The sequence below is a fragment of the Mesoplodon densirostris genome, chromosome 12, assembly GCF_025265405.1.
Source record: "Mesoplodon densirostris isolate mMesDen1 chromosome 12, mMesDen1 primary haplotype, whole genome shotgun sequence".
Taxonomy (NCBI): domain Eukaryota; kingdom Metazoa; phylum Chordata; class Mammalia; order Artiodactyla; family Ziphiidae; genus Mesoplodon; species Mesoplodon densirostris.
In genome coordinates, this window is record NC_082672.1 from 34,391,727 (window position 1) to 34,413,285 (window position 21,559).

At 35.4% G+C, this 21,559-nt stretch overlaps 1 pseudogene; it reads right to left on the reverse strand.

Moving 5' to 3' along the window:
- Positions 1–11,583: 11,583 nt before the first annotated feature.
- On the reverse strand, positions 11,584–11,740 carry LOC132500438 (U2 spliceosomal RNA; annotated as a pseudogene).
- Between the last annotated feature and the right edge of the window lie 9,819 nt (positions 11,741–21,559).

A 21,559-nucleotide genomic window follows, 5' to 3' on the forward strand; every position in this document is an offset into this window, starting at 1 on the left:
AAATCTAACTCTCTGTGTTTTCACTTTTTATCTGTGTGGTCTGCATACACATAAAAATATTTATATCAATAAAGAAACATATGCCTTTCTCCCATTGATCTGTCTTTTGTCAATTTAATTTGCAGTCTCCCAAACTTTGATCCTAAAAGGGAAGAGGAAAAGTTTTTCCATCCCAGCAATGCTTTTGGCTGCAAGAAAGAAAAAAGCCATTAAAGCAAAATTGGCTTCAGTAAAGACATTTGTTAGGTCATATAGGAGTTCATAGGTATGGCAGGGGAGGAATGGTTAGTTGGTTAATTTGTCAGTCCATTATACCATGAAGAACTCAGGCTCTTTCCATCTCTTCCATTCTGCCATCAACAGAATGTAGACATATGTCCTTAGGCTTGTCTTTTCCTGATAGCAAGATGGCTACAGTAGCGTCAAACATTACATCCTCACACAACAATATTCAAAAGCCAGAATGAAGAGAGGACATATTCTCCTTCTTCACATCCCTAAATAAGAATGGCTAAAAGTGTCCCAGAAGCTGTCCAAATGATTTCCCTTTACATCTCACTTGCCAAAATTCTGTCACATGCCCATGCCAGAATGAATCACTTGGCAGGGGCATGGAATTACCATAATTGGCTTGGACTAATCAAGCTTCACCCCTGGAGGTGGGGAGGAAGCCAAATTCTCCTGATGCTCAACATCCCTGGGCAGAGCATGAATAAAATCAGTGAATGTTTGCATGTAGTCCCCCAACCAACACTATCTGTCATGGTTTCTAATGCTATCTCTTTGTTCTGCTCATGCATTTCTTCTCTTTTACTTTTGTTATATACTTAAAATACTGACTGACTTGTTTTATTTTCCACCACCCCAAGTTTGTAGCACAAGCTTAAAGAGTTCCCACTAGACCACTTTGTCGCATGTCTTATAAATAGGCTAACATTCAGTTCACAAAAGAAGCACTTACAAGCACATTAAGAAATGCAATTGTCCATTAACCTTCCTGATCTTTGATGATCACCAACATAATTCACTCAGGATACTGGGGGGGGGGGGGGGGCGGCAGGAAGTAGCCACAACATCACTCAGCAGATTCTATTACTTTAGTTCTTCAGACTCAAAGATCGTGATGTTTGTGGTAACTTATAAATTCCTCAAGAGCAAGACTGTCATCTCCTACAGTGATATGTTATGGGCAGTTAATACAGATTTATTGGATTAATTAATAAATTGGAATTATTCATTTTGTGACTCTCTTCTACAGTCTGACTAGATGAAGATTGCCTTTTGGAAGCTCATTAAACCTCCTCTATCTATTTATGGTCTGACTCTCCTTCACCCCAGAGAATCTAGATTCATCTTGCAAAAATGACCACTTGCTTGCTGTACATTAGACCAGGGGTCCCCAACCCCTGGTACCAGCCCACAGCCCGTTAGGAACCGGGCCACACAGCAGAAGGTGAGCAGCGGGGGAGCGAGGGAAGCTTCATCTGCCGATCCGCATCGCTTGCATTACCACCTGAACCATCCCCCCACCCCCCAGCCCTGTCCATGGAAAAACTGTCTTCCACGAAACTGGTCCCTGGTGCCAAAAAGGCTGGGGACCGCTGCATTAGACTACACCATCCTACTTCACAACACTCCATAGATTTGTGTTATTGCTTGACACAAATGTACGTTTGGGGATTATAATGACAGCATTATTTCTTCTCACATTACAGAGTTCAAAAGAGTCCACTTCAGAATGCTCTAACACGTGCTAGTGGGCAAGGCCTTTCATCAGTCGGCCTTTGTCACAGTCCAGGGTCATGTCATGCCTTTTGACAACTCCACCAATATTCTACCATTGAGTTTTCAATTTCCTCAGAGTTCTCTACTTTACACCTCTTCAGTGCATTTGCCTGTAGAGTTTCCTATGCCTGAAATGCCCTTTCCTACTTGGTCTACCTTTGAGACTTATCTTGAGATTCATTCTTTGGGCATAGCTTGCCAGATAACCTCAAGCAGAATTAGATATCCTTTTTCTAAGCTCCTTTAACCATGTTTTATTATAGCTTTGTTTTGGTTTGTTTTAACTTTTAGCATGCTTGTTTCCCTTTTTAGATGGTGAATTTCTTGAAGACAAATTCTGTCTTTTATTCTTTTTTATAAAATTTCCATTGCCTTTTACAGTACCTTGAACATAGAAAGTACTTATTAAATATTTGCTAAATTAAATTTTTGAATTTCACATAAATCTAAAACAACCAAAGAAAATTTCTAATATCATTATACATTATAGGACTGGGGTCCTGTGTGACTTGTAGTAACTTATTGCCAATCCTTTTTCAGGGCTTAGTAAGACTATAACTAGTCAGTCTCACAGACAGAAATACTCTTGAGGGAAATGTATTTCTCAGACTTAAATCTCACTATTACAAACATGAATGAAAACTGCCATATGTTGAAGACTTTTTGTTTTATAACATGTTTAATACCCAGGGGATTCAATGCCTCTCTCCAGCTATCCGAAGAACTTCAGATTTTTTTCCAATTCTTTTTCCTTATCTTTCTTTTTTCTTTTCTTTTTCCTTTTCTGTCAGGTCACTGCAGAACTTTCAGACTGATAAAGTATAAGATGATTCTGAAACGTTTAATTTAAATACTCTTCAGTTACTTTATTCTTTAGCTCAAATGGAATATTAATGACAAGTAATATCATCTCTTCCAGACTCCAAGGAGCAAATTTCTTGCCTACTATTTTGGCACAAAAAACTAGAAATACCTCCACAGTTTTGTAACATTTTACTCTTTCACAACTAGCACTTTGTGGTGCCATAATTGTCCCGTTCACTTAGGACCTCTGTATCATCCCCTAGAATGTAAACACCTTAGGAGCAGTAATGTTGCTTTGTTCACTGATGTATTTCAAATGCCTGGAACAGTGCCTGGCTCATAGCATAGGCCCTCAGTCATTTTTGTGGGGGTGAATGAATGTATTTATAGCTCCTATATCCATGCACATATAGTTAAAAAGAGCTTTCAGGGTTTTTTCTTATTTTCTCTCATCCTAATTTCTTCTTTTTCTTCCTCATATTAAACCTTATATGAACTTATATATGCTATGCAAAAAAAAAAGAAAAAAAATCTTACACCAACTTCATCTCTTTTCACTTCCCAGTCTTTTATACACCACAATCAATTTTAACTTTCAAAAGCATTTAAAGACCCCATTCCACCAATAATATCTTAATTGGAATCCAAAGACTTCTATAATTTGGCCCAACTTAATTCAGCTCTAATTCAATTTGGCTGCTTACTCATCATTTCTGAACCAATTTACTTTATATTTTACTGTCTTATATCATCATTTGTACTCTTGATCTCTCATAGAATGCTCTCCCTTTATCTGTATGTGTCTCCACCCACAGGCATCTTATGCAACTTTTAGGTGCTACATTTATCTTACTTCCTCCAAGAAACCATCACTGATTATTGCAAAAGATCCCCAACAATGAAAGCAATTATGGTTTTAAAGTTTGAGGAGAAACTAATGGAACGTACAAATCCTTTCTTCAGAGAAATATGAATATACACATCTGCCCAATATATTCCTAAGGAGTCAAAAAGGCCTTTGGTATCCTGTGCCACTCACAAGCTAGCTTGTATCTTCATGGTGTCAACATTTTTCTCTCCAACTAAATTATAAATCCTTGTAGAGTATGGACCATGCCATGAACGTGTATACAGTCTTATATAAGTGCCACAGTGTCCTAGAGTTAAAATTTTTTTTTAACTTAAAAATCTGTAATTTATTGAAGTCCATCTTATAAACAATTGCAATAGAATTAATGACAACTGAGCTTGCATAAATTTTCTACTCATGCTACCTACTGCATAATTACTTATGCATGTGCTCATAAGTACACTTTAAAAAAAAACTCCAAAATCATTTAATACCATTCTAATTTGAGCAATTCCAAAAATCTAAATATATTTTTTATAACACTTTGTTTATATAGGAAGAAAAAAAAGCAACTTTCTGGAGAATTTTGTGCCTTTGTTGCCCCATAGCTTCACTTTTCCCTATACTTTCTGCTCCAAAATCAACCTTCATATATGTATTTCATAATATATAACATATATATATATATTGTGAAAACAAATGGATACCTCCCTTAAGTCAAAACTGTAGTCAAATGTTTAAGTGCCAAAGTGCAAAAATGTGATGGCAGCCAGAGAAGAGAATCAGAGAGAGAGAAAGTATCTCCACGAAGGAGAAAAATAATTTCACATCTTTAAAAATTTCATAGTAACATGCAGGAAAATATATTTTTAAATCCCTAAATGGAGTTATTTTATGTTATGAAATACTCCTCTCTAGAAGAAACTAAAATCCCTTCTTTATTATAACTTGTTTCTGCAATCTTACCTCTGCTACTAAAAATATGAAATACTGTAGCTTTTTAATATACAGCATTCAATTTGTAGAGAATTGTCACAATCAAAGATAAAGCCAATTTCAAAGGAATAGGTAACCATATTAGGATTCTTCTACAAGAATGTACTTGTTTCACTCAGATTCTCCAGAGGAAATAACACATTTCGAATATTCAAAGTACCATTCATCATTTTGTTAAAAGTATAAATAATCCATTAGGGGAAATGTGGGGGAAAAATAACCCAAGAGCACTATGTGACTCTGGAATGCAAAATTCGTTTAGACAAATTATTAGAAAACATACTGTAAAAAATAATCCTTTGCTCTTCACAGACTGAACAAAGTGACCTAGAGAGAAATTGACTTTTTTTTCATCCAATAAAACTCTCCCTCTAGAATAACTGAAAATATGAATCAACCTTTCAACAGGACAATTAATCATTCCTTAATCTGCATCATTCTCCAGCTTCTGCAAAATATCTTCACATTTTTAGGACTCTCCAAATGGATATCTCACAGATTCAAAGATGGAATGAGACTTTCAAATGTCAGACAGTCCCAGGTTCTACCCACAAAAAAAAAACTATGCAAATCACAAAAACCAGCTATTTATTAATGGGCTATACAGGTATAACAAACAGCCTCTGAACCAGCTCTAAAATCCTTTCAGCTTCTGTGTTTGGCCTGTTTGTTCAGTCTGCAGATTCATGTAGACTCTGTGGTATGATATTTTTATCAGAAGCCCCAAGGTTTCTAGCCCTGAAGATAATTAAGTCCCATGGAAAGAGAAGTTTGATCCAAATTTTGCTAACTCAGGAGTGAATTTGGGAGTCTCAACAGCTCTTGTCCCTTCAAGGAAGAATTTGAAATCTTAGATTCTTCTAATACTTATATGACTGAGCTTATGATACATCCAGGCTAACTTGGCATGTCTGGGCAAGACCTGGACTGTCCTTGTAAAACTAGAGGAAAAAAAGTCTAGATCCACTCTTCCCTCTGCATACCACAGGTTACATTCCTAGTTCAAACCCTAATTACCTCACATTTGCCTTCTTTTTTCCTGTAATGCTTTATTATTTACAATTTCTGTTATGAGCTATTCATGCATAGAGCCTTTATTTGATTTTTAAATATTTTATTTTAATTGCAGAAAATAACTTTAATAAAATATATTTTAATAACCATTTACTTTGGCCAGTCATGATTCTAACACTTTACAAGTATTATTTCAATTAATCCTCATTACAATTCTATGAGGTGCGTACTATTACTTTTCTCATTTTAAAGATAAAAATGCCACAAAGAGGTTAAATAATTTGCCCAAAACCACATGATTTGTAAGTAATGAAGCTGAGATTTGAATCCAGGCAGTCTGACTCTAAAGTACATGCTCTTAATCACTAGGTTCTCTGAAATATTCTCCTTAGATAACCATTTTGATTCTACAATTGCCATATTTCTTCCTCAAGAAAAAAAGAAAAGGAAAAAAAACAGCTAGCCAATCAATTTAAATTAATACTCTTGACAAGGGCCCACTCTTTTTGGCCAACCCCACCATGGTCCAGCTAATGCTCACCAATGAAGACAAAGGGATTTGCTTTGTCTTATAATGAACTTGTCTTCCTTGACAGCACAAGCCACTACTCGTACCTTCTTCCTCCTTACAGTCCATGCTTTTTCTGCACCATGCACCTTCCCTCATAAGGTTCTGCTAAAAGGCCACGTGGAACTGCAATTTGTTTGTAATTTCCTTACCAGAATCATCGTCTAATAGAACCTCCTCCTGCTAGCTGGAACATGACCTCTTGCTTGCTAGATCTACATTGCCTACAAGATCCTTTCTACATAACTGGACTTTTGGACTTGGTCCTAAATAGCCAATTTTGCCCTGAAATGGTCATTGCTCACTCATGATATCATCCCTCCAAAAAGTATGGCTCTTTCCTTCTTCAAATATAGCTCAAGACTCATCTTAACGGTACTTTTAAACTAAGAAATATATGCATTTGTTTGTATGGCAACATATTTGTTATTACATTAACACATTTTATACTCAGTGAGCTCTCAATATACATTTGTGGAAGGAAAAGAAGTTAGGAGGAAGAAGTAATGGAGGTGGGGGGGAGGCAGAGGGCAAGAGATGGAGAATGACATGAAACAAGTTGCTCATTTAAGGTATTGCTTAAAAGGATAATTTTAAAGCAAATTTCTTGTTCCCTTAAATTTTTAATCTAGACTTTGACTTCCAAAAGACAATTATAACAATTAACTGTTTAATTATATCTATGGCCTAACAGACCAAAAAAATGCAAACAAAAATAATACATGTACCACCAACCAACCCCACCCATAAAACTTTATCTAATAACCTTGAATTCCATTTTTAAAGCCCAATCTTTTAAGTAATGATTTATTTTTTTATCATTCTAAAAATATTACTCCAGGGAGAAAATGAGACCCAAAAAGATAAATGTTAGCAATTAAAGTAGAATCTTCTATCTTATGCTAGATGGTACATTTATAAAGCCACATAGAAAATATGAATCATCTTTATGACAACTGTTAAAAGAATCATTAGTACTAGTCTTGCATTAAGTAAGGAAATAAATTTCTTTGCTCAAAATTTATTCCAACTATTTTTTTACATATTTGCTAAAGCGAACAACACTTTAATTGCTAGAAGGGCAGCTAAGGACGCTAAACTCCTTGAAGCAAACAATTAATATGCATCACTACTATAAAACATCTAAGTGTTAGTATAATTAGACTAGATAAAATGTAGAGGCTTATTTCATTATTTTGATTGACCTGACTTGTCAAATCAAGTCACTGCCATCAAATAATACTTGATATGGACAAACAATCCCAGGCATGTGAATCCCATTTCAAAACCCATTACAGTAGGGATTTTGAACAGCATAAATAAGAGAGTAGATTTTTTTAAAAAAAGACATCTTATATAGCAATAACAATAATAATTTTCACAAGAGTTGCTACTTTTCAAAACCCATGACATATTAGCTTTTCATCTTTCAAGTATACAAGAATTAAACTTTTGATATATTCCTTATTCACATACTTCTTTTCTCTTTAGCCAGATACCTATTAGATATTTATCTAATAATTTACATTATGTCTACTTTTGAAGAAGAGTCAAGTAAAGGAGACAAAACACAAACCAGTTCCTTATGCTCTTAGATAACTGCAAAATATTGATAAAGGAGACCTATATTTACTGTTCAAAAAAAAAAAAAAACAGTTTTGAGGGCTACAGTGGAGTTAATCCGTCAGCCTGATGGACCTCTCAAGCAACACGTATCACTATCATTTCTGTATAATTGGCTCTGCTGCATCTGTGCCTGTTTGGAACTGCCTCCACATTGTCACTTTTTAATTTTTTTACAAAAATCCATCCATTCATGTCAGTCCTGTGCTTTAAAATACTGGTTAGTTCTCCATGCCTACAGAATAATTCTTTATCATGGCAATAATACTCAATAATTTGACCTTAAATGAGTTCTAAGCCCTTTATCTTACTTCTCCACCATCTTGTTCCTTTACCCAACTCCATAGGCCTCAATCACTCTGCCTTCTCTTAATTCACTATACTCTTTCATAGCATTTTTTTCTGTTGGAATGCTCTTCACTGCCTCACAAACTCTTATGCATCTCTCAAGGCCCAGTATAAATGTTATTTCCTCTGTGAAATCATTACCTACTATTCAAGGAACAGGGGGTTGCTTTCTCCTCTGTTTTCCAAACGGACATTTATTCATAATTATTATATCATGCATTAAATTATTTGTTTACATCAGAGATATTCTAGTATATTGACAACAGTTTGCCATCTAGAGTCAGCCTAAGTTACCTCACCGGGTTTTTATATTAGATGATGTAGGTAAGTACTCAGTCCTTTATATGTGTTTTCCTAAATGAACAAGCGATAAAAACTTTCACTTTCCTCTATATGAGTTGATAACTGAAGGATATCCTTCAAATATATAAAATAATTTACTTTTAAATGAAATGAAAGAAAAAAAGAAAGCACAAGGGTAATTATATGTCTTGGTTTATTTACATGTTCAATGTTAATCTCTATAAAGTAGGGATTTCATATCCCATATACTGACAGTAATGTCATAGAATTTAAAAGTATAATGTCATCCTTAATGACTCTTAAAAAGTTTATTTTTAAGTGCTAATAATGAGTCTTTCATTGGTGATCTCAAGTCTCTTTTTAAACATATTTTTGTTCAGATTTTACTTTTTTAATTTTGAATGCCGTCTTTTTTGAAATCTATGGCTTTGCATAAAAGGCATGATAAGTTATAAAACTAATAAAATACATTCTTAGCTGGAGGAATAGTTGTTATTTCAAGGAGAAACCCCACAGGTGGTACTTTGAAATGAGTAATAAAAGGAGTTTAAAAAGAAGGACAAAACAGAGGATATGAAACCAACCAGTACATCCCCTATCACTAGTGATAAATAAATAACTAAACCTAAAATAAGACCAAGGTAAGAAAACCTAAAATAAGCCATGTCCCCAAAATAAGTGGACTGAAGGGTTACATGCAGAAAGTATTACTAATTTAAATATTCAATATTTTTGGTTTCACAGATCCAGACTGTAATATAATCTTCATGCAGATTCTTTGAATGTGTCTTTCATGAACAGTTTGGGAAGTTTCTACACAGAGAATTGGGGGGTGGGGGGGAGGCAAATCTAACTTGCGTATACAGGATAAATACATAATTTTCCCATAAATTATATTTGGATGGGGGTACATTATTAAAGCAACATGACTTGAAACAAATATCAGAAAGCAGATCTTGTGTTTTGCAATAATTTTACACTGACTGAAAAGCTACAAAGGTTGGATCATAATCACTGAGACCCGGAGTGGAGCAGATGGATCATTATCTAAGCGCACAGGCTAGACCAGCAGAGCTCAAGCATCTTTCTGCCCATGGAGCTTTACGGGCCTTGTTAAGTAGGTAAATTTTCTGTAATATTCACGATAAAATGTCCTCACAAACAGCGTTATAAACAAGGACAAAACAGATGTGCACTTATATGTGTATATTCTCTATATACATTTCAAATTTATGCCTTGCAAATCATTTAGAGAAAAACTATAGTATAATTCCAGATGGCTGCTTAATTTTATCATGAAATTTATTTCAAAATCTTCAGACATTTTACCACTGATAAACTATAGGGCAAAGATATACGTGATTGATTAAAATCGATGTTTATAGCAGGTGGTCAAATTACACAAATCTGCTTTGCTGTGAAGCTGTATTAAAAACACTGCTCATAAAACTAATCTGCAATTTTAAGGAAACAGCTCTAGCCAATCCAGTAGCTGTTGCTTTCTTAAAAAATTTGACCATGCCCTACCAATATGCTAATACCCATCTGGGACATAATCCATTAAAATAATCCAAAGATGCCAAATGAAATGATGACCAGACTCTTTCATTTGATGACCCAATATAAGCTGAAAACATTTCTAAAGCTTTATTTTTCTCAACTATTTTATGTTAAGTTTTATATTATGTTGGAAACTTGTGAGCAAAATTTCATGCTGACCACAGAAACATCTAAATTCTCTTACACTAGGATTTGTTATATACTTAAGTAAGACTGGCAAATGTTTCCCAATATGCCACCTGCCCACTCTAGTTTATAGAACCCAACAGTATTTACAAAGATGGCATCTAGGAGGTAAATAAATTATGCAGATGATAACGATCAGAAAATAAATGACTCCCATTGACCATCTCATGTTTGGTAACAGTGTTGATGGGAACAATGTAGTGACAGGACTGGATATCAAGATATGTCATCTACAGCTGACTAGTAATATGCTGACATCAGCTGTGCCACAAGCACAACCAAGTGGATCATTTTGTTAGAATTCATTACTAAAAATAAAATTAAAATAAAACAAATCAAAAGAAACTAAATAAAATAAATTGGTTTATATTTTAAAAGTCATAGATCTGACTTCAAGGAAATACTTATAAAATCTGGATTCCTATCAGAAACTCTGATTGTTGGGGGTAGAAAAAATGGGTGATCGGTTTTTGAATTTTTTTTTTAGTTTAAATAAATTGAATTTTTAAAAAAGAAAAAACCCAGAAACTCTAATGAAGTAATTTTTTTAAGTTTTCACAATTTCATCTCATGGAATTTTTAAAAATCTAGTTAATAAGTGTGTGTGCATAGCACTTATATATATAGCTATATATATTATTTTGGTGTATATATTTACATATATATTTTTTAGATGGCATTTTGGTTTTATCACTCTAGCAACAGTTGATATTGTCACAACACTTGTTGGTATAATTTGAAGTCTTTAATGTTACAGGAAAAAAAAAGTCTATTAGGCTTGGGAAAGACGGATTGGTTATAGTCCATAGGATATGGAACCACCAAATATATAACCAAGTACAAGATGTTTTGAAGTTTCTTTATCATTTATTTGGCTAACTCCTTCCATTGCATGTGGGCAACTTCACATAAATTTAAATATGTACAATGTTGAGTGGGATTCTTTCTTTAAAGCTGAAAAGTTTCAGTTCTTATCCATCTAAGAACCTGCAACTTCATTCTGTCCATCAAAAGAACTCTAGCATTTCTGGTCACAGAGTGGGAAACAATTTACACTCATGATATTTCCTTGGTACCTACAGGGTGAAGACTCAAATCCTCTACTAGGTATTCAAGACTCTTTTTCATTCATTCATTCACCATTTATACTGAGTACAATTGTATCTGTTACAATGTAAGACTATCTACAATATATCCAATTTTATGATTCCTACTTTATTTTATACCTGGTTCATAAACACACACACACACACACCACATACACATAGCACTCAACTGGACTGACCTGTCTACTCCTCCCTCAAATACACACTATTCCTTCCCATTATTGCTGTTTTCCACACACCATTTTAGGCAAGGATGACACTAAGCCAAAACACACAGACTCAGAATCCCTATCTTCAAGAAGACTGCAAGCTTCTAAGGGTAGAGACTTTCTTTGTTAAACTCTTAAAATCACTCTCTCAACAGTTCTCATTATTTCTCAATGATTACTTATTGGAAGAAGAAATACCTATAATATACATGATTATAAGAAGCTAATTTAATATGTTGCATGGGTGCCTTTAAATGAGCTCTACATAATAAACCATGGCACTACTACATAAAAATATTTTGAGGGTTTTATGCAGCATAACATGCTTTTATTAAACTGATAATAAGAGATACTACACTTGATCTTAGCCAAAAGATAGAGAAGCAATGTAATATCTCCTTTAAATCCAATTGAAATAACTGCTCTGAAAATTGCAAAATTCATAGATTCTCACTGTCAGTGTTCATAGATTATTGTTTATTGAAAAGAGTAAAATATTCTTCAAGGCACATTTTTAAAATTCTAAATTTGCTTAATGCTATGAGTAATTATATAATCCACCATCTCTAGTTTTAAGCCAAATCATTTCTCTATGCTTCTAAAAGTCAAATCTGTCCAATATCCCAGCATGATGAATAACATCTATTAGTTTGGAGAGGATACACCTGCATGTGTAGTAGGTTCCGTTAAACATTCAGTATTCTCTTTGACAAATGACCAAGAGATTAGTTTATCTGGACACAGAATACCACACTCTGGAACCCAGAAGTACATTGGAATGACCATTATTCTTCCAAAGCAAGTTAACCCATCTGTCCAGAGCACACGCTGGCCAGTGCTCCTGAACTATCTCTTTCCCTCTTTACTTGTGTCCAATTTCTGGGCCTCAGAAGGCAAATAGAAAATGCCAACAGAGATCTGTACTCCTTAAAGTCAGAATCAGGAGAGATTAAGCAGGGTTTAAGAATGAAGCAAGAGACTTTAAACGAAACTCTTTAAGACATATTTCTTTTCCTTTGTTCTCTTATTAAAAGAGTAATCCATGGAAGTTATGGAGTAAGGCAAGAGAGAAAAGGACAAGACTGCCTCCACCTTAGCCCTTTCTCCCATGGCTACTGCAGGTGTTTACGTGGCAACCTTACACAATGTTGTATAACTCTTATGACAAAGTCTTTTAAATTATCCAACTGCAAGATTGAAAATATAATATAAAGAATATTCTAGAGGGACAGTGGAGTAGGTATGGGTGGGTTCCTGTGTGGGTTGGAGGAAAAATAGGTACTGTTGTAAAAAATATCCATGCATATTTAGGCTTAAGTCCATCCATGGAACTTCCCTCACATTTCAGTAGGCCATTCTGCCATTCCAAATCTCTGCCAACAACTAATCTACAGTCAGCGTGTGTAAGAAATCGGATGGCAGTTAGCTTTGGTGAGGAAGGAGGTAAACAGTAACTGAGCAGAGAAGTTTGGGGTGCCAGTCATGTTGTGTTTCTTGATTTGGGTGTTTGTTACACCAGCATGTTCACTTTGTGGGAATTCATCAAGCTTTTCACTTATGATTTGTGCAATTTACATGATATATATTTTTAAATTTTCTAAAAATGATAAAATTAAATCTGCTACCAAGTTAAAAATCTAACACTTTCCCTACTGTCAAATGACTTCAAGCCTTCTCAATTTCACATTTTATTTGCCAGTACAGAAATGGCCTTCATGCTAAGTCCTGAGAAGAAAAAATGATGCAACAACTTGAAAATTAATAAAGAAAATACGATACTTTCTGTCCTAGTATTACAAATGATGTATATCATCTAATATAATTAATGTCCACAGTTATGAATCTATTTATTTTTCTTTAAACCACCAGAATAGTACTATAATATCCCAGTATCTCATAAAAAATTCCCCTCCAGGGACAGAACTCAACTTTGGATATCACCATGACTTTTCACTGGGGGCTGTTTCTTTCTCTTATTCAGTTCTTTGAAGTTTAGCAAGAACCAGTGTTTAGCATCCATGATCCTCCGCAACACTAGCCATGCTACATGGAAAGAAGAAGGCAATAAGGCAACAATTTCTACACTAGGATTCCAGCCTAGAAAGTAGAAGTGTCATTTTGTTCCTTTCCCTTTGCAGCATCCTGGGCTCTACTAAAGTGTATTGTTAGTGATCTCTCTTTAAAATACCAGTTTTTCACAGCTGTTCACTACAGAAGAAATTCTAGTTTAAGATAAGTCCACCTTGTTCCCTAACAAGGGAAGGAAGTATTTATTATTATGCTATCAGCATAAGAGAGATGACCCATGGCAGCTATTTGTATAGCATGCCTGGTTGGCTGGCCGCTCATGCCTGCCTTCACTGCCCTCTTTTCAGGGTAAAGCAAGACAGAAAGGAAGTGGATTCTGGATAGAATATTCAGCATTTGAAATATAGAAGCACCCAAGCTCCTCTATGGGTATGGAAGTAAAACATATTTTATTACCTAGGACTGTTTCAGTTATGAGTAACAGAAAAAGACAAGTTATGGTGGCTTGTGGGAAACAAAGGGGGTAGGATAATCTATAGGCTTAAGAAACTGAACATTCAAAAGGCTCTAGATCCAGTGCCTCTAACTATATTGATAAGGACTTGGTCTCTCTTCTCTCAGGTTTGCTTTTCTCTTCGTGGGCTTCATTCAGTCAAGCTTACCCAGGGAGTAATAAAATAGCTGCTATCAGCTCCAGGCTACATTTTCTACTTTCAGCAACCACAGTGGAAAGACCTCCTCCTTTTCAATAGTTCAACCCTAGGATTGTTCTGCAAGGTGTGATTCCCACCCTCCCCCGCAAACCATGCTCTGTAGGCACAGGAATTGAATAAAGTCATTGTCCAGGCCTGGATCATAGCCATGTAAGGGTCTAGGTGGGTGCTCATCTCTTTCAAAATATAAACCCTAAAACTGGGAGCAGGGTGAAAAAAAAATGTAAGAGAGAAAGGTAATGGGTTCTAGGTGAGCAAAAGTAGATATTCAGTAGTAGGTATATTCAGATGAGTATTTTAAAATAAAATGTCAACTTCCTAAGGACAGTGGAAAAAAACACAGTATGTCAATTTACAAATAAAGTAATCACAGCTTTGTTCAGTGTCTTGTGCCAGTCTGAATTAATGTCCCTAGTTCACATTGTCTCTGACAATGACACTAGTCTGCCTCTCCAAGAAGTCTCCTCTGAAGACAAAGTCCCATCTTTCCCTCTTATTAAACTATCTACTTAAGCCCTTTCACACTCAGCCTGTATCTTTCATCCAACTTTAATTCTACTACCATTTAAAATATCCTCCGTCATTATTTCTTCTAAACTTTCTCTAGAGCCAAAGGAGTGCTACATAGAATACAAAAGACAAGACATGATCTGTATACAAGTTTACACTTTAGATAAAATTAAGGAAGGAAGTATATATATAATTTCAAAAGAATAAACCCATTCCTCCCAGGGGTCTATTATCTATTAAGATACTAGAATGACATGATAATAAGATGGGCTGTTGACATCCTGTGCTAGTACTATATTAAGAAGAGACTTGGAAAAAGCAAAATCTTTGAAAATGTATCTAAAAATAGCCTGCCAATTAGATGTTTTCCACAGAGCTTACAAAGGAAAGATTGTGGCCTCTTCTTCACAGATTTTTAAGAACAAAGAGAGATGTTTTAGGTTAGTTTGAATGCTATTGGGCCTGGAGTCAGGAAAATAGACTATATATAAGGCTTCCCAGGCTATAAATTCAGGGACGGTCAAACCACTCAAAGGATAATCTACAAATCAATTGTTATATGAGACATTCAGGAACAGGCTAAGTAAAAAACTTAAAGACAAACTGCAGGGTAAAATCCTGGACTGCTAGAAGATGGAGTCTTTTACCCAATTTTACCTGTTGTTCTTGCTATTTTACTAGTTGTTATATGGTAGATTCTCTCTGAGGAAAAAAAAACGATCAGTATCAAGTACTGTGAAAATAAAATGCCCCATAAAATGTGTATGATGGTATCCTTATTTCTTTAGGGAACTGAACATTCTAAGCTTTCAGGCTTTAGTGTGGTTTTCTAACATAAATCGTTTTCTAACCTTTTAAGACTGCTTCATGAAGATCTAGACTTCCTTTTTCCTCTTGAAGGTTACAATTTTTATATTCATCTTTCTGCCAAATTTCTGTTGATTTCCACTTTTACTTATCAATATTATAAAATAATTTTTAGCCTCATTCTTGACTAATTTTTTTCTCAGATTGCTGTTGGATTTTGATTTTCCTTTTCTTAGAAAACAAACCTAGATTAAGGGGGATTTTTTTCTCCTTTCATTCACAAGGATCTGGTAAAAATTCCCAGCCCAGCAATTGCCATCAAATGATTTAAACTATTTAATATTTTTTACTATTAGCTAATATTTTAATTTCCTACTTCATCTGCTTGGGTCGCCATCGTAAGTGAGGATAGTTAGGAATGTAATCCTAGAAAAAGAAGTGTCTCAGAGACAAATACTGGGAGTGCTCATCTAGGTATTGTTTAGAAAGAAAATCATGGCCAAAGATGTGACCTGACCCATTCTGGTAGGTATATCCCTATTGTGCAGATGGATGTATCAGGGTCTCCTTGTCAGATGCCATTAAACATCACATTACATAACTTACTATCCTGTCCAGTCAAGTGAGTTCTTGAATTTCCCATCCCACACTAGGATATGCTATCCAGAGAGCCCAAGATGGGTACAGGGATTCAGCTGCAGTTTTTTAAAACAAAATAAGTCATTTGGGAGGAAACACTTCAGGGAAAAGTTGAAAAGAATGTCAAATCAGACATCTGACTGAACTATCAATATAACGGGATTAAGCAAAAAGGAAGAATTAGAAGAGGCAAAACAGTAGAACCAGAGGAGAGAAAACAGGTTGAAAAAGAATTCAGGTGGAGAGTTGAAAGTGGAGTATCTGGAGGAACATCCTTAGCTGGAAAGTGTAGCCAACTTTTCAAATGATGTCTGCAGCATCAGATAAAAGGGAAAGAACAAATAGGGGGTAGCCATTCCATGCATTTCAGAGTCTTCAATAATGAGTACTCTGATCAGATGTGGCCTTGAGGAGTCTAATTTTATACACATGTCCTGTGGGTTTGAAAATGTGTGTTTCCTGTGGGTTTGAAAATGTGTTTCAATGTGAATTCACTGCTAGACAGTGATCTGTTCTTGATGTGTGATGAATCAGATATCCTTGCCTGAAATGCTTCAGGACAGACCTGATATGGTGATGAATGCATGACATGGTGATGAAATGCTGCCCTCTGGGTCATTAGCCAGAACATCCTTCTCTGAGATTAAGTCTCTGTGTCATCACCTTTTTTTTTTTTTTTTTTTTTTTGCGGTACTTGGGCCTCTCACTGTTGTGGCCTCTCCTGTTGCGGAGCACAGGCTCTGGACGCGCAGGCTCAGCGGCCATGGCTCACGGGCCCAGCCGCTCTGCGGCATGTGGGATCTTCCCGGACCGGGGCACGAACCCGTGTGCCCTGCATCGGCAGGCAGACTCTCAACCACTGCGCCACCAGGGAAGACCTGTGTCATCTCCTTTTTACCATAAAAGAAAATGGAGTCTAATTTTTGAAGCTAGTAATGAAGGTTGGATGGTTAACATTCCAAGTATTTATTGAACATAAATAACTTTGTGACTCTGCAATTAACTTCCTCAATATTCTTTTTGCATCATCTCTGCTTTTTTCTTCCTTCTTCCAACTTAAAATTTATCAGTGACACAAAACTCACCCCAATTCCTCTATGTCCTTCTTTGATGTAATTGTATTGGGGAAAGGAAATAAGTCATCAGGGGAGGCTGCACTGAGAAGCAATATTAAAGGAAGTTCCTTTTAAAAGATCTAAACCCTGATTACATAACGGGACTACCACAGGTGGCGGTGCATCCATTCTCTTCCAAGACACTCAAAAGCCTAGCCTTGCTCCTCCTGGGTTAGGAAACATGGCAACCTGCAAGACTGAACCATGGTCCAAAAGGAACCTTTAACATTACAGCAACTTAAATGAATTTACCTAGATACCCAACCAGGAGGGTATTACTGGAAAGGGTGAGAATGGGAGAGTAGGCACTCTTTTTCTTTTTTTAAATAATTTGTGTAAGGAATGCTTAATTTGGTTGAAGCTTGTAGTTGGGCTACAGAAAATTTAATTAATTTTTTACAAATTACTTAATGGTCCAAGAAGTCATTCTGCAAGAAAAAGTCATATGTCACTATATTCCAGTAACCCACTCAGCCCAACTCAACCAGACCAATGGAGAAAAACATCAGAATATTATTCCCTGCACTTGATATATTTGTAAGAACTTTTTGATGGAAAGAAAAACAAAAATCAACATAAAATATTCTGTAAGTAAGCTTCTTGCTTTAGAATCTTGAACTCTTCAAACAAAATATGGTAAAAACAAAAATAACAAAACAGTATTGCCAGTAATTAACTAGTGAAAGATAAATAGAAAATTCTTATTTGTACAAATGATACATATGAAAGAATGCATAAAGCTAAGTCATAACAGGCAGTTTATCATTCCTCCAAAGCTACACCTTTTTTTATTCCCTTCTTCTGATAAGAAAGAAGCTTTAGGGGAGACATTGTGTTCAACTAGATGAATGTTGTTTAAATGTTTTTCATGCAATACAGGTCTTTTATGTAAATGTTTTTTGGAAATGTGCTAAAAGTTTTCTTACAAGAAATTTAACTTAGCTCTGTTTCTAAAAATACTGTCTGAAAGTGGAATCCAATCTCAAAATTCAAGAGAATTACTTGTTACTGCTTTGATACAGGCGGGGAAAAAAAAAAAACCTCAATTTCAGTTTTAGCTCAGATTATAATATAAAGGAATCTCACTACATTCTTTTAATTTGAGATCATTTCCACAACATATCGGCTTAAAAAAATCCTGCCTTTGCCATCAATCTCCTTAGATTGTTTGTTTCTTCTGTCCTATTAACAGCTATTAATGGAGATAGACATTTAATCAACATTGGGAACTTCAATCAAAATCTTTAAAATAATTGAAAGAAATTAAAGCATATGTGCTTTTTACTTGATTATTTCAATCCATTTTATTTGTGGCTAGTCTTTTCTGTTACATTTACTTTTTCATTTCAATCAGCTTCAATATAAGTATGGATATTGAGTTACTTATGTTACTTTAAAAAATATAAAATCCACACAGGCATTTTGCTAGTTTCTTTACTAGTAGAAAAGCCATTCAGTAACTCTGTGAGCTAATATTTATTGTCTCCATTTTACAGGTGACATAACGGAAACTAATAAAGAAATTATTTTGTCCAATCTATATCCAAGTCTCTATAGTTTCAAAGTATTGCTACTTTGAGATTCTAAAGCAAAACAGTAAAAAATTTGAATGCTTTTAATATGTGAGAGGCATTACTAATCACATTAAGTTAAAATAACTGTTAAAATTTCACTTGTCTCAAAAACTGTATCCCCTTTTAGGTGTCATCTCAACTTGCTGTGTTTTTTCCTTACCACTCCTCCCCACTTTTCTCATCTCTTGGTACCTTTCTTTTCATAATGATTTATACTTTGCTTCACCTTCTGTAATGCTATATTTTCAAAAACTCATCTTTATCCATTCTAATCTTTCCTTTCTACTTGAACATCTTTCATCCCCAAATGCCAAATTTCTTCCCATTATAATTTATATATATTATCACTTGGTTAGACTTGACCTTATTTGTCACAATTTTTAAGAAGCCACGGACAATATTCATGTATTCACGTTGTAGTGCTCTGTCACCAACATAAAAGTTATAGTTCACAACTTCTTTAAGTCTGGTGTTTGCAGTTTATGTTGGTGCAGTACTGTGTATGCATAACCAAAAATCAATAGGAAGTTAATGGAAAGCAAATATCATAGGGAGAATCAGGCACTATACTTAATGTACTCATAGAGCAAGAGAGAAAACATTTCAAGCAGATGGATAAAAACAAGTTTGGAAAGTTGAAGAAAAAATGGATCACTTTTTTTTTTTTTGGTACGCGGGCCTCTTACTGCCGTGGCCTCTCCCATTGCAGAGCACAGGCTCCAGACACACAGGCCCAGCGTCCACGGCTCACGGGCCCAGCCGCTCCGTGGCACGCAGGATCTTCCCAGACCAGGGCACGAACCTGCGTCCCCCGCACCGGCAGGCGGACTCTCAACCATTGCACCACCTGGGAAGCCCCGGATCACTTGTTTTATATGATGCTTACCTTTAGGGAATCTACAACTTGGCCTTAGGTTCAGTATGCTTTCACTCTCTCATCCTATAAAAAATGTCTGTTTGGAACACCTTGAGGGAAACACCCAGATTAAGATGGTTCACCAGGGTGTGCTAGGAGGCTCATGTATCTTCTTATTCTCAGAATTCTAAGAAATGAACTCTCAAAGGCTTGAGTAGCTCTCAAAAGATAGATGTAATGAATAGCTAAAATAGAAAAAGCCAAGTTCTAAGCTGCCCCAGCCACTGATGCCTCTATCCAGGGAGGTAGAATAACTCCAGCCTCCTGAATACTCCTGTTGACCAAAATGCTGCCCTTCAGAAAATTAAGAATTGGGTTCTAATAGAAAAGGCAATTTTAAATTATAATATGAATTATTCAAAAGCATTTCCTGAGCACTTCATTTACGCTCCATATGTACCCATCTTGGTGTTACATATCTCAATTATTCATTCACTGATTTATAAAAGAGGAGGTTGCATAGCACAGTGGTTAAGACTATAGGCTTTGGAGTCCGACAGAGTTTGATTCAAAACTGCCTTCAGCCTTCTGCTGTAAAAGTCTAATGCATAAAGTTGTGTGAGAACAACAACAACAGAAACAATATAGAGTATTTAACCAACTATTTTGTGCACAGTATGTGGACAATAATGTAATCTAATGTTATTATTTCTACCTGACAGTCATATTAAGTTTCCTGTTATCACTGTAACAAACTACCACAAATTTAGTGACTTAAAGCCAAGCTGATTTATTATTTTAGAGTTCTGGAGGTCAGAAGTTCGAAATGGGTCTCAGTAGCCTAAAATCAAGGTGTCAGCAGGACTGCATTACACCTGAGGCTCCAGTGGAGAGTCTGTTTTCTTGCCTTTGCCAGCTTCTAGAGGCTGCCTACATTCCTTGGCCCATAGCCCTCTTCCCTTTTCATAGCCAGTAATAGTCTGGCTCGTTTCTCACATCAAATCACTCTGACTCTAATCCTTTTGCTTTCCTCTTCCACATTTAAGGGCCTTTGTGGTTACTTTGTACCCACCCCAAAAACACTGGATAATTTCCGTATTCTAAAGTCAGTTGGTTAGTAGTCTTAGTTCTAACACCCCCTTGCCATGAAATGATGCCAATTTAATTTATTCACAGACTTGAAGATTAGCAGGTAGATATCACTGGGGTGGGGCCATTCTTCTGCTTACCACAAACTGAGTAGTTAAATAATATTATTTAATTTACTAACTATAACATTTTTAAAAGTTAGGCATAATAGGAAAAGATTGATATTTACAAGATCCCTTTTCAAAAGAACCCAGTGATATTAGATAACAACAAAGTCAGCAAACTGTATATGTATTGTTCATTAAACTAAACATGTTTTATTATTATTTTTACAAATAAAAAAATTTCTGTGAACAATAATCAAATCCAATTGTAAACTATAGAAATGTAGAAATATGTGATGGTAGATGAATTTTCACTAGAAAATTCAATTATTTATAATTTTAAGAAGCAATAATATAGGTTACTTGTGAACAAAATTTTTAATTAACCTTTAAGATTAAACCCTTGTGCTAGAAATGAAGGGGAGATACAAAAGTCATAAAAAAAACTATGCCTCTTGGAATTTTCTATCTGAGCACTAACAGAAGCCATTCATTTCCCAAGCCAGTAAGCAGCATGTGAACCAGTTTATATTTAAGTACATTAAGTCTTTCAGAACTACTTCCAGAGTGGGATAAAGGTGGACTAGAGTCTTCAGGGACAAGGCAGGATTTTTGAGCAGCTACCTACAATTTTGACTCATTGTTTTCTCTTAAAGCTGGTAAATATTATGGACTCACTTCTCTTGTCCAACCTTGACTCTGAAATACAATTCTAAGTTTTCATTGACCCCCTGAAGCCTATGCACAAACTCCAAATGTGTCTACAGCCTTG